General features: G+C 34.4%; 1 non-coding gene across 1 annotated transcript; it reads left to right on the top strand.

Annotated features, from left to right (window-relative positions):
- The first annotated feature begins 3,593 nt into the window (after window positions 1–3,593).
- On the top strand, window positions 3,594–3,666 carry TRNAV-CAC (transfer RNA valine (anticodon CAC)). The gene has a single exon. It is a non-coding gene; the product is annotated as a tRNA-Val (tRNA).
- Window positions 3,667–8,249: the final 4,583 nt, after the last annotated feature.

The following is an 8,249-nucleotide window of genomic DNA, read 5'->3' as shown; positions in this document are numbered from 1 at the left end:
ATTAATCGGTTGAGCCGCAATACAATAGGCAGGCGTAGGAAGCTAAAATTAATATGAAAACTTGAATGTAATAAGTAAAGTTTTGCAATTAGAAACGCCTTACGTACGATTAATCGCCTGTGCATGATTATTACGTTGTATCTTTAAGAGGTAATTTTGGAAAACATTTTATTTGGTACCGAGAATTATTATTACGTCTAATTTTCTTTTATACTTTCAATAAATACGTGGATTTATTATAATTAAAAATAGATAACGCACCGTGGATTGCTCCCTAACTTGGAGAACTATCGACATAGTAAAGATCGTGGAAGGTCGCTGAATGAGGGCACAGCAAGTTCGGTTATCGAGGCGATCTTTGAGGGAGGCTTTTGCGGTAGTTATCACCTGAAAAGAAGAAGAGAATAAGAAAAGAAAATTGATTATAATAAATCTTACACTATTCGACTTTAATAACAAAAAAAATTCAGACATCTCATTTAACACCACATGTAAACATATACCTAAATATTTTCTTATATATTATAGAACTACTAGCTTATCCCGCAAACGTTGTTTTGCAAAAAAAATTAAAGTTTTTAATTAACAAATGTAAGATAAGGGTTGATCGTAGAGGGGTGAAAATTTAGGTTTGTATGTATTTTTGTATGCTGTATCATAATAAAATAAAAACCAAAAAAAATGTCTAAAAAATTAAAAATAAAATTTAGGGGTGGACCACCCTTATCACTTAGGGGTATGGAAAATAGATAGTAGCCGATTCTCAGACATACTGAATACGCATGTAAAATTTGGTAAAAATCGGTCAAGCCGTTTCGGAGGAGTTCAAGTTCGAACACCGTGACACGAGAATTTTATATATTAGATTTGTAATATAACTAGCTCTGAAAGAAGAAACGTATTAATATTGGTATTATAGAACTTAAAGGATGACATAGTCGAAGTCGCGGTGATTATTGTGGTGGTATTTGGGGGAAGCTTGCCTTGTAGTGGACGTGTATAAGCTGACATCTTAATAATAATGATGGTGACTTATTTTACTTTTTATATCCCATAAGTAGAGTGTAATATTCCTTAGTATTCGTCTAAATCAGAGTTCCCCAAACTTTTTTGTGTCGTAGACCCCTTGCCATGTTTTTCCGTGTTGGGTAGACCCCCTACTTACCTGATATTGATTTCCTGTAAATTTCTAACTGTAGTGAAGTTTAGTGTTAAAAATTTAAAGTAAAAACACATGTTAATTTATACATTTATTAATTGAATTTAAATTTAAACTACTCAAAATAAAATTTTGTATCTGTTATGTAAAATATAGGTATCATTAAATAAACATAAAATAAACTATAAATAAAATAACATAAGCAATAAGTCAATATTTTTGGTAAGAAGGATGAACCTGATGCTTTAATAATAAATTATCAACATTTGGCGTCAATTTTGTAAGGGTTAATCTTAAATCTCCTCGGCTAATGATGTCCAGTCTGTTTCTTTTTTTCGTTAGGAGATTGGTAACAGCGCTGAACCCCCTTTCCACTAGGTATGACGATAGAAAAAAATTTAAAAATTTCATCGCTATATTCCATAATACGAGATAAGTAACGGGTATGTTGTTTTGCAGCCAGATATAGCCTATAAGATAGTATGATGTAAGCAAATATGTACTATCAGTGTATGTGTTGAGATCCACTATCGTGGACCCCCATTTTCATTTCATGGGGGTCCATGAAATGAAAATGGGGGTCATAAATTTTTTTTCGCTGACGTACACCCCTTGCAGGTTGTCATAGACCCCTAGAGGTCGATATAGACCACTTTGGGAATCACTGGTCTAAATAAAGTGATCACAATGAAATACGAATATTTATTTATTAAATTATAATAATTAACATTAACATCGTAAGCATAATGACAGAACACAACAAAAAAGTCCATTAAATATTTAACGCAACAAAATTATTGTCCCTATTAATAAATGCTACTGACCTCTTTTAAAATATCTGGCGTAAAATCCTTGTAACGTCGCTATAAATTTCTTTCAAGAGACCCTTGTCCGGTGGCTCATTAGGCATAGCCCTGTGGAGTTTCGCATCGAATAACAGCGCATTTATATTATGTTTTATTTCGTTTGTTATTAAATTATTCATATTTATTTTTCTTTTTGGATTGTTCAAAGTGATCACAAATCTATGGGGGAGGTTCATATCTAGCAGAGGACATCAGGAGGACAGTAACATCCATGAACTTTGCTACGAAGGTTGCTAACCTACTCACGTTGTATCTACCACGAAATAGTAGATACAGCGTGGGTAGGTTGGCCCTTTCGACAACATGATCTATCTTAGAAAGCTACTAATATATAGTTACTTCCGCTATGCAGCAGTAGTCGTGCAATGAAGTGCACCACCCGCCAGCCCGCTGATAAATGCGCGTGCGGTAAACAATGCGAAACACAACTACAACCGTTAATTTACTCTACATGTGTTTCACCCCTTTACGGGGCATCCTCAGGAGATGATACACCGACTAGTGCCAAACACCGAGTGCAGTTGATTGCATGACTACTGGTGCATAGCGGAAGTAAATATATATTAGTTTCTTTCAATTTACAAATTAGTTAGGATGGACTTCCGCGAGGTAACGCTTGAATCTATTAGAAACATGATCTATGTTCCATAGAATTCATAGTTTACTAATAAGAGCGGTTGAGTATGCATCTAACTACTTCAACGCCTGTTCGATTTAAGGGTCATACTCCTGCGCAGCGATTTATCCATAGACAATAAATTTAGACTAACGTGGAATAATTGAAATTGTTTTTATTTTTTTTTATTTTCCCCGTACGCTGAGAATTATATTATGATCACTGTATTCCTCACCTTATTAATATTACATCATCATCATAATTTCAGCTGTACGATGGAGGTCCCATTGTTGGAGATAGGCATATCCTCAAGGTTTCCAATAGGATATACTGAACTAAATTAAAGGTAAACCATAAACTAGTCAAATAACACAATAAGAATTAAGATTTACAAAACTAAAATATAGTAACTAAGTAAATGTGATGAGAAAACTGTGATAAAATTGAAATATTTTTGGGAACGTGTGGACGGATAACAAAAGGACTAATATTTAGCTACTTCCGCTATGTAGCAGTAGTCGTGCAATAAAGTGCACTGTGCACATAATACACTGAGTGGTTAGGATGGACTTCCGCAAAGTAACGCCTGAATCTATTAGATGAGTAGAGGGATGAAAGGGTATAGGTGATAGGATGACCAGAATGTCAGAAAAAAGATTTTATGACCAATGAAAGGAAAGAAAAAGAATGAAAGATACCGTGAAGGAAGAAAGAGAAAAAACTGTAAATAAATGAAAAAAATATTATATATACTTGTCCCAGCAGTACGGTAGGGGGAATGAAAGACGTGCAAAAACGGGAGACACAAAAAATATATAACTGGTAGCGGTTTTTATCTAGCGTTTAGTAGAACAGTTTTAGAACCATAAGGTCACATCAGCCATTTGTTTTTTTTCCATTAATACATACGTTTTGATTTACTCAAAGCTGCTATATGGTTTAAATACTATATGTTTCCGTAGTGTAGCGGTTATCACGTGTGCTTCACACGCACAAGGTCCCCGGTTCGATCCCGGGCGGAAACAGTCTTTTTTAATTTCTGAATATTTTTTTGTCCTTTTTTAATTAAATTATTTTTATTAAAATGAATTACAAAATACTTTGTTATCATTTTATAATTCTTTCTTTTTTATGTAAAATATTCAGGTGGTTGGTAACAGGTGTAAAAACTTTAAAGGTGTGAATGTAAATGTCATTTGCTGTCTTTCAATGTATTGTATTTCTTATCCAAAAGTAAATAGTTTCATAAATAAGAAATACCGTTGTGATATTATAAAACAAAAACGCGTTTTCAAAATAAGAATTACAACTTTATTATATTATTTTCTATCTATCTCTACGCAGTTTACTGGCAGAAGCTAGTAGCCTTTTGCAGGAAAATAGAAAAAAATATAACATGTTTCAGTGTGTTCTCTTTATACAGGACGATTGTAAATATTTGTAACAGATTTAGATTTTTTCAGTGACAAATAAGCTATAAATTGAACTCTATTAAAACTTTTACACTTGTTATTAATCATCCTGTATAGTTTATTTATCAGGAAAGAGCTTTGAAAATTTTACACCTGTTTCCCATCATCATGAATAAATCATTCAGATTTTTTAACATACTCGAATGCGACTGGCCAATAGTTTCTAACAGTAAAATATCTACAGGAACAGATAGCAAGCAATAATTAAATTTAATACGTACCTATCCTAATTTGAAAACGCTTACTTTTACTTAATTGACAAAAAAGAGTATATGTATTCGTTTCTTTAAATCTTTTACATTTGTAACTTACCACCCTGTATATGATATAATTTTGCAAATCAAACTTATGGCCATTTGGTAATCTGTCCAATTTTTAACAAAAGGGAAGTTGATAAAAGACGGGTAATTACAACGCAGGACATTTGCAAAGTACTTAACTGTGTAAAATTCCATTGTACATAATACCTTTGTATTATCAACAGCCTTTTTAACGGAACAACTTGTATTTGGGGCCACGAAATATGGGTAATTTTACAATAAAACGTAATTTTTTTTTCAATGTAGCGAATGTGGAAAGTAAACTTTCACCAGAAGGTGATCACTGTTGTCGATCAAGCAGTAAACTTTTTTGACTTGGTCGTTAAAGAAAAAACAGAATTACGGAATTCAAAAAAGAACACGTAAGACAGGAGGTGAGTAATCAAAGTAGGATCTGTGAGAAGATCTTAATAATGAAAATTGTTTGGTGAAACATTGCTTAAGCCTTTTTGTTCATAGTTCTTAAGTTCAATATTTATATTTAATATTTTACAAATACGTTATAGACTGTGGTATTGCAATATTATTGTTTATTATCGGAAAAATTCTTCTGTCAGCTTGCATTTATTCCAATAAAAGCGGTAGTTACATTACATGGAAATATAAACGTTTACATATCGTCTAAATGTTTATTATTTTAACAATATTAGTTATCAAGCGGCTTATAACATTACTGTGGTTTGGAGTTTAATAAAAGGAAAAAAAATGAACGAAAACAAAAATATAGAATAAAATATCCTCTCGCCTATTTCATGGCCACAACTTCTATTCGTGACCGCCCAAGTCAGCGTTCTTTTAAAACGTCTCTTCTGCTAACGATCTACTGAGCCAACTCCAAAGTAGACACGTATTATCGAGTATCCAAGGGAAATAGGAAAGCGTAAAACGCTTTAAGCTACATTGAAAATTTTCAAAAATGAATGTAAGCAAAACACAATTAATATAAAATTGTTATTGTATACGAGTATATCGTATAGTTACTAGCTGAACCCACAAACGTTGTTTTGCAAAAAATAATGTTTTTAATTTACAATTAAAAATAAGGGTTGATCGTAGAGAAGTGAAAATTTAGGGTTGTATGTATTTTTGTATGTCGTATCATAAAAAAATAAAAACAAAAAATTTCGTCAAAAAAATAAAAAAAAAATTTTAAGGGTGCCCAACCCTTATCATTCAGGGGTATGAAAAATAGATAGTAGCCGATTCTCAGACCAACTGAATACGCATATAAAATTTGGTTAAAATCGGTCAAGCCGTTTCAGAGGAGTTCAAGTTCGAACACCGTGACACGAGAATTTTATATATTAGATTTATATTATAAATTATTTTGTACAATTTTATTATATCATCTTCTTCTTTCTGTGGTACTACAACCCATTTTGAGGCGGAGCCTTCTTTACGATCCTCTTCCATCTCGCTCTATCCTTTGCCGATACTCCTGAATTCTATCTCTATACATCCAAGCCTCCTGGGTTTTCGTCGGGGTAATATTCGTTGCAGCAATAGATCCAGTGTTGCCTCCCCCGCCCCCTCCGACCTCTGCGAGGAACAAGCCACTGTTCTTCTAAGATAAAGAGGCCACAACAAAACCTGTGGCAGCGCCCTCTGTGCAGTCCAGATCTGCTGCGACTTCAGCCGAAAACAAACCAGACGCATTCCCTTGCGGGGTCCACTAACTTTGCGAGTCGACACCCGCGATATTCTTATCTTGATCATAAATTCCGTGCTGCTAAATAGGCGTGAAACTCTTTATGCTCGCCGAGCACCTTATCAGGGCCATTGAAGGGACCTTCCCGTGAAGCTCTCACACACACGACACCAGGTCCAACCTGCCATTTGGACTCAATCCTCCAGGTCGAAAATGCCCAGCTTTATAACTGTCACTTTCTTTAACACCGACGAGAGAGACCATCAACACCAACGAGACTCCCTTCAAAAAAAGACAACTCGTGCTAGATCGAAAATTATTTTCAAGATTTTCCTCTTAAATATTTCTAGTTTTAGTTCGTCTTTCTGTACAATCGTCCATTTTACATGCATAGTTCACAACTTTGATGATTATTATTTTGTCAAGGTTAGCTAAAACTTGATAACCTGCTCCTCAGTGTGGTCTTCCACGCGCAGCTTTGCGCACGAGCTTTGATCTCCTTTTCCACGATCTTTTCTGAGTTCTGATTCAGTTAAAATGTGAATTAAAATGAAAGTTCTCAAAACTACCTCATTTTGCATTAACATGACTTTTAAATTTTACGGACTGAGCTCACTCTGTGTTTGGCACTAATCGGTGTAACATTACTCCTGAGGATTCCCCGTGGAGGGGTGAAACACGTGTTCAGTGAATTAACGGTGGTAGTTGTGTAATTCGCATTGTATGCCGCATGCGCATTTATCAACGGGCTGGCGGGCGGTGCACTTTATTGCACGACTACTGCTGCATGGCGGAAGTAGCTATATATTGGTCCTTATCTTAAGTAGTAACACTTTTCACTTTTGTCATATTAATTATATCTCTTACATTTTTTTGTGTGAAAAATACAATATACGAACTAGCATTTTTCAAGTTCGTTTGATTTCAATATTTCAACCAAGAAAATACTAACATATATAAATACCCGTTACCCACAAGCATCATACTAAAAATGTCATCTAAGGAAGTGTACATTTTTAAAAGAGTACGTTCGAAATGGAATGTGCAATCAATGTGCTTATAAAACAGAAATTTTTGTTTAAAAACCCTTCCGCATTTAAAAAGTGTATTATACACCTCGTTAATGTCATATAAGTTTAAAAAGGAACCGATAAGTAAAAGTAAGATTTTGTATCATCATCACCTTCATCATGATTTCAGTCGAATGACTTTCACTGCTGATTATAGACTCGCCCCTAGATTTCCATTAGTACTGGTTGGAAGCGATAGCATAGAGATAAGAAATTCTATTTGTCTAAAATCTCCTTTAAAATTTGATTTAAACATTTTAATTCAAAGATACCCACTAACTAACCGCAAGTTAATGAACCAAATGAAATTCAACCTGATTAAACCAATCTGAACCTCGAAGTGATAACATCTTAAGGATTTTAATCAATTTGTACGGACTCCGTTGGTTTTACATTCGTGATATCTGCCGCTATCTTTTAATTTTGTGATATAACTTCGTTTGTATTTGATAGACTCAATATTAGTACAGTAGATGGTATTGGTATAGTTTGTTTGGTGGATGCCAATCGCTTCAACTTCCTCTACGCGGCTTCAAATCCTGTTTCTCTTTTTCACTAGTTTCTTCTGCTTTAATTTCTTACTATTTAATAAGTTCAAATATCAATAAAAATAATGTGATAATGTATTAATCTTATAAAGAAATAAAATAAAAATATTAAATAAGAGAAAATGTAAAAGAATAATGAGGGATGAAGTAGCACAGCCAAATATCATTGGCGAATATAAAGCTCAACGAATCCGCTGGTTTGGTCACTTGGAGCGAATGGGGCGAGAAGGTAGCGTACTTGGAAAAACCGAGGAGTCGAAGACCAGTGGGTAGACCCAGGTATCGCTGGATCGATCGCGTTGAGGCAGACTTGCGCGAATTGAATGTCAACCAATGGCAAACGTAGGCGCAAGATAGAGGAAAGTGGAAGTCTCTCGTTTCGGAGGCCAAGACCCACTTTGGGTCACTGAGCCAGTGGAGTAAGTAAGTAAGTAATGAGGGATTAATTAAAGGCGTTACAGAGCGAAAGGGAAAGACAGAAGAATTGTGGTAGAATGATACGAACGAAAGATCATATATGATGCATGAAAGAGAGAGAAAATAAAAATGT

Source organism: Battus philenor, unplaced genomic scaffold (assembly GCF_028537555.1).
Source record: "Battus philenor isolate CCGP_79_NKW_IND1 unplaced genomic scaffold, ilBatPhil1.0.hap1 SCAF_22, whole genome shotgun sequence".
Classification (NCBI taxonomy): Eukaryota; Metazoa; Arthropoda; class Insecta; order Lepidoptera; family Papilionidae; genus Battus; species Battus philenor.
This window is presented reverse-complemented; position numbering and strand designations above follow the sequence as displayed.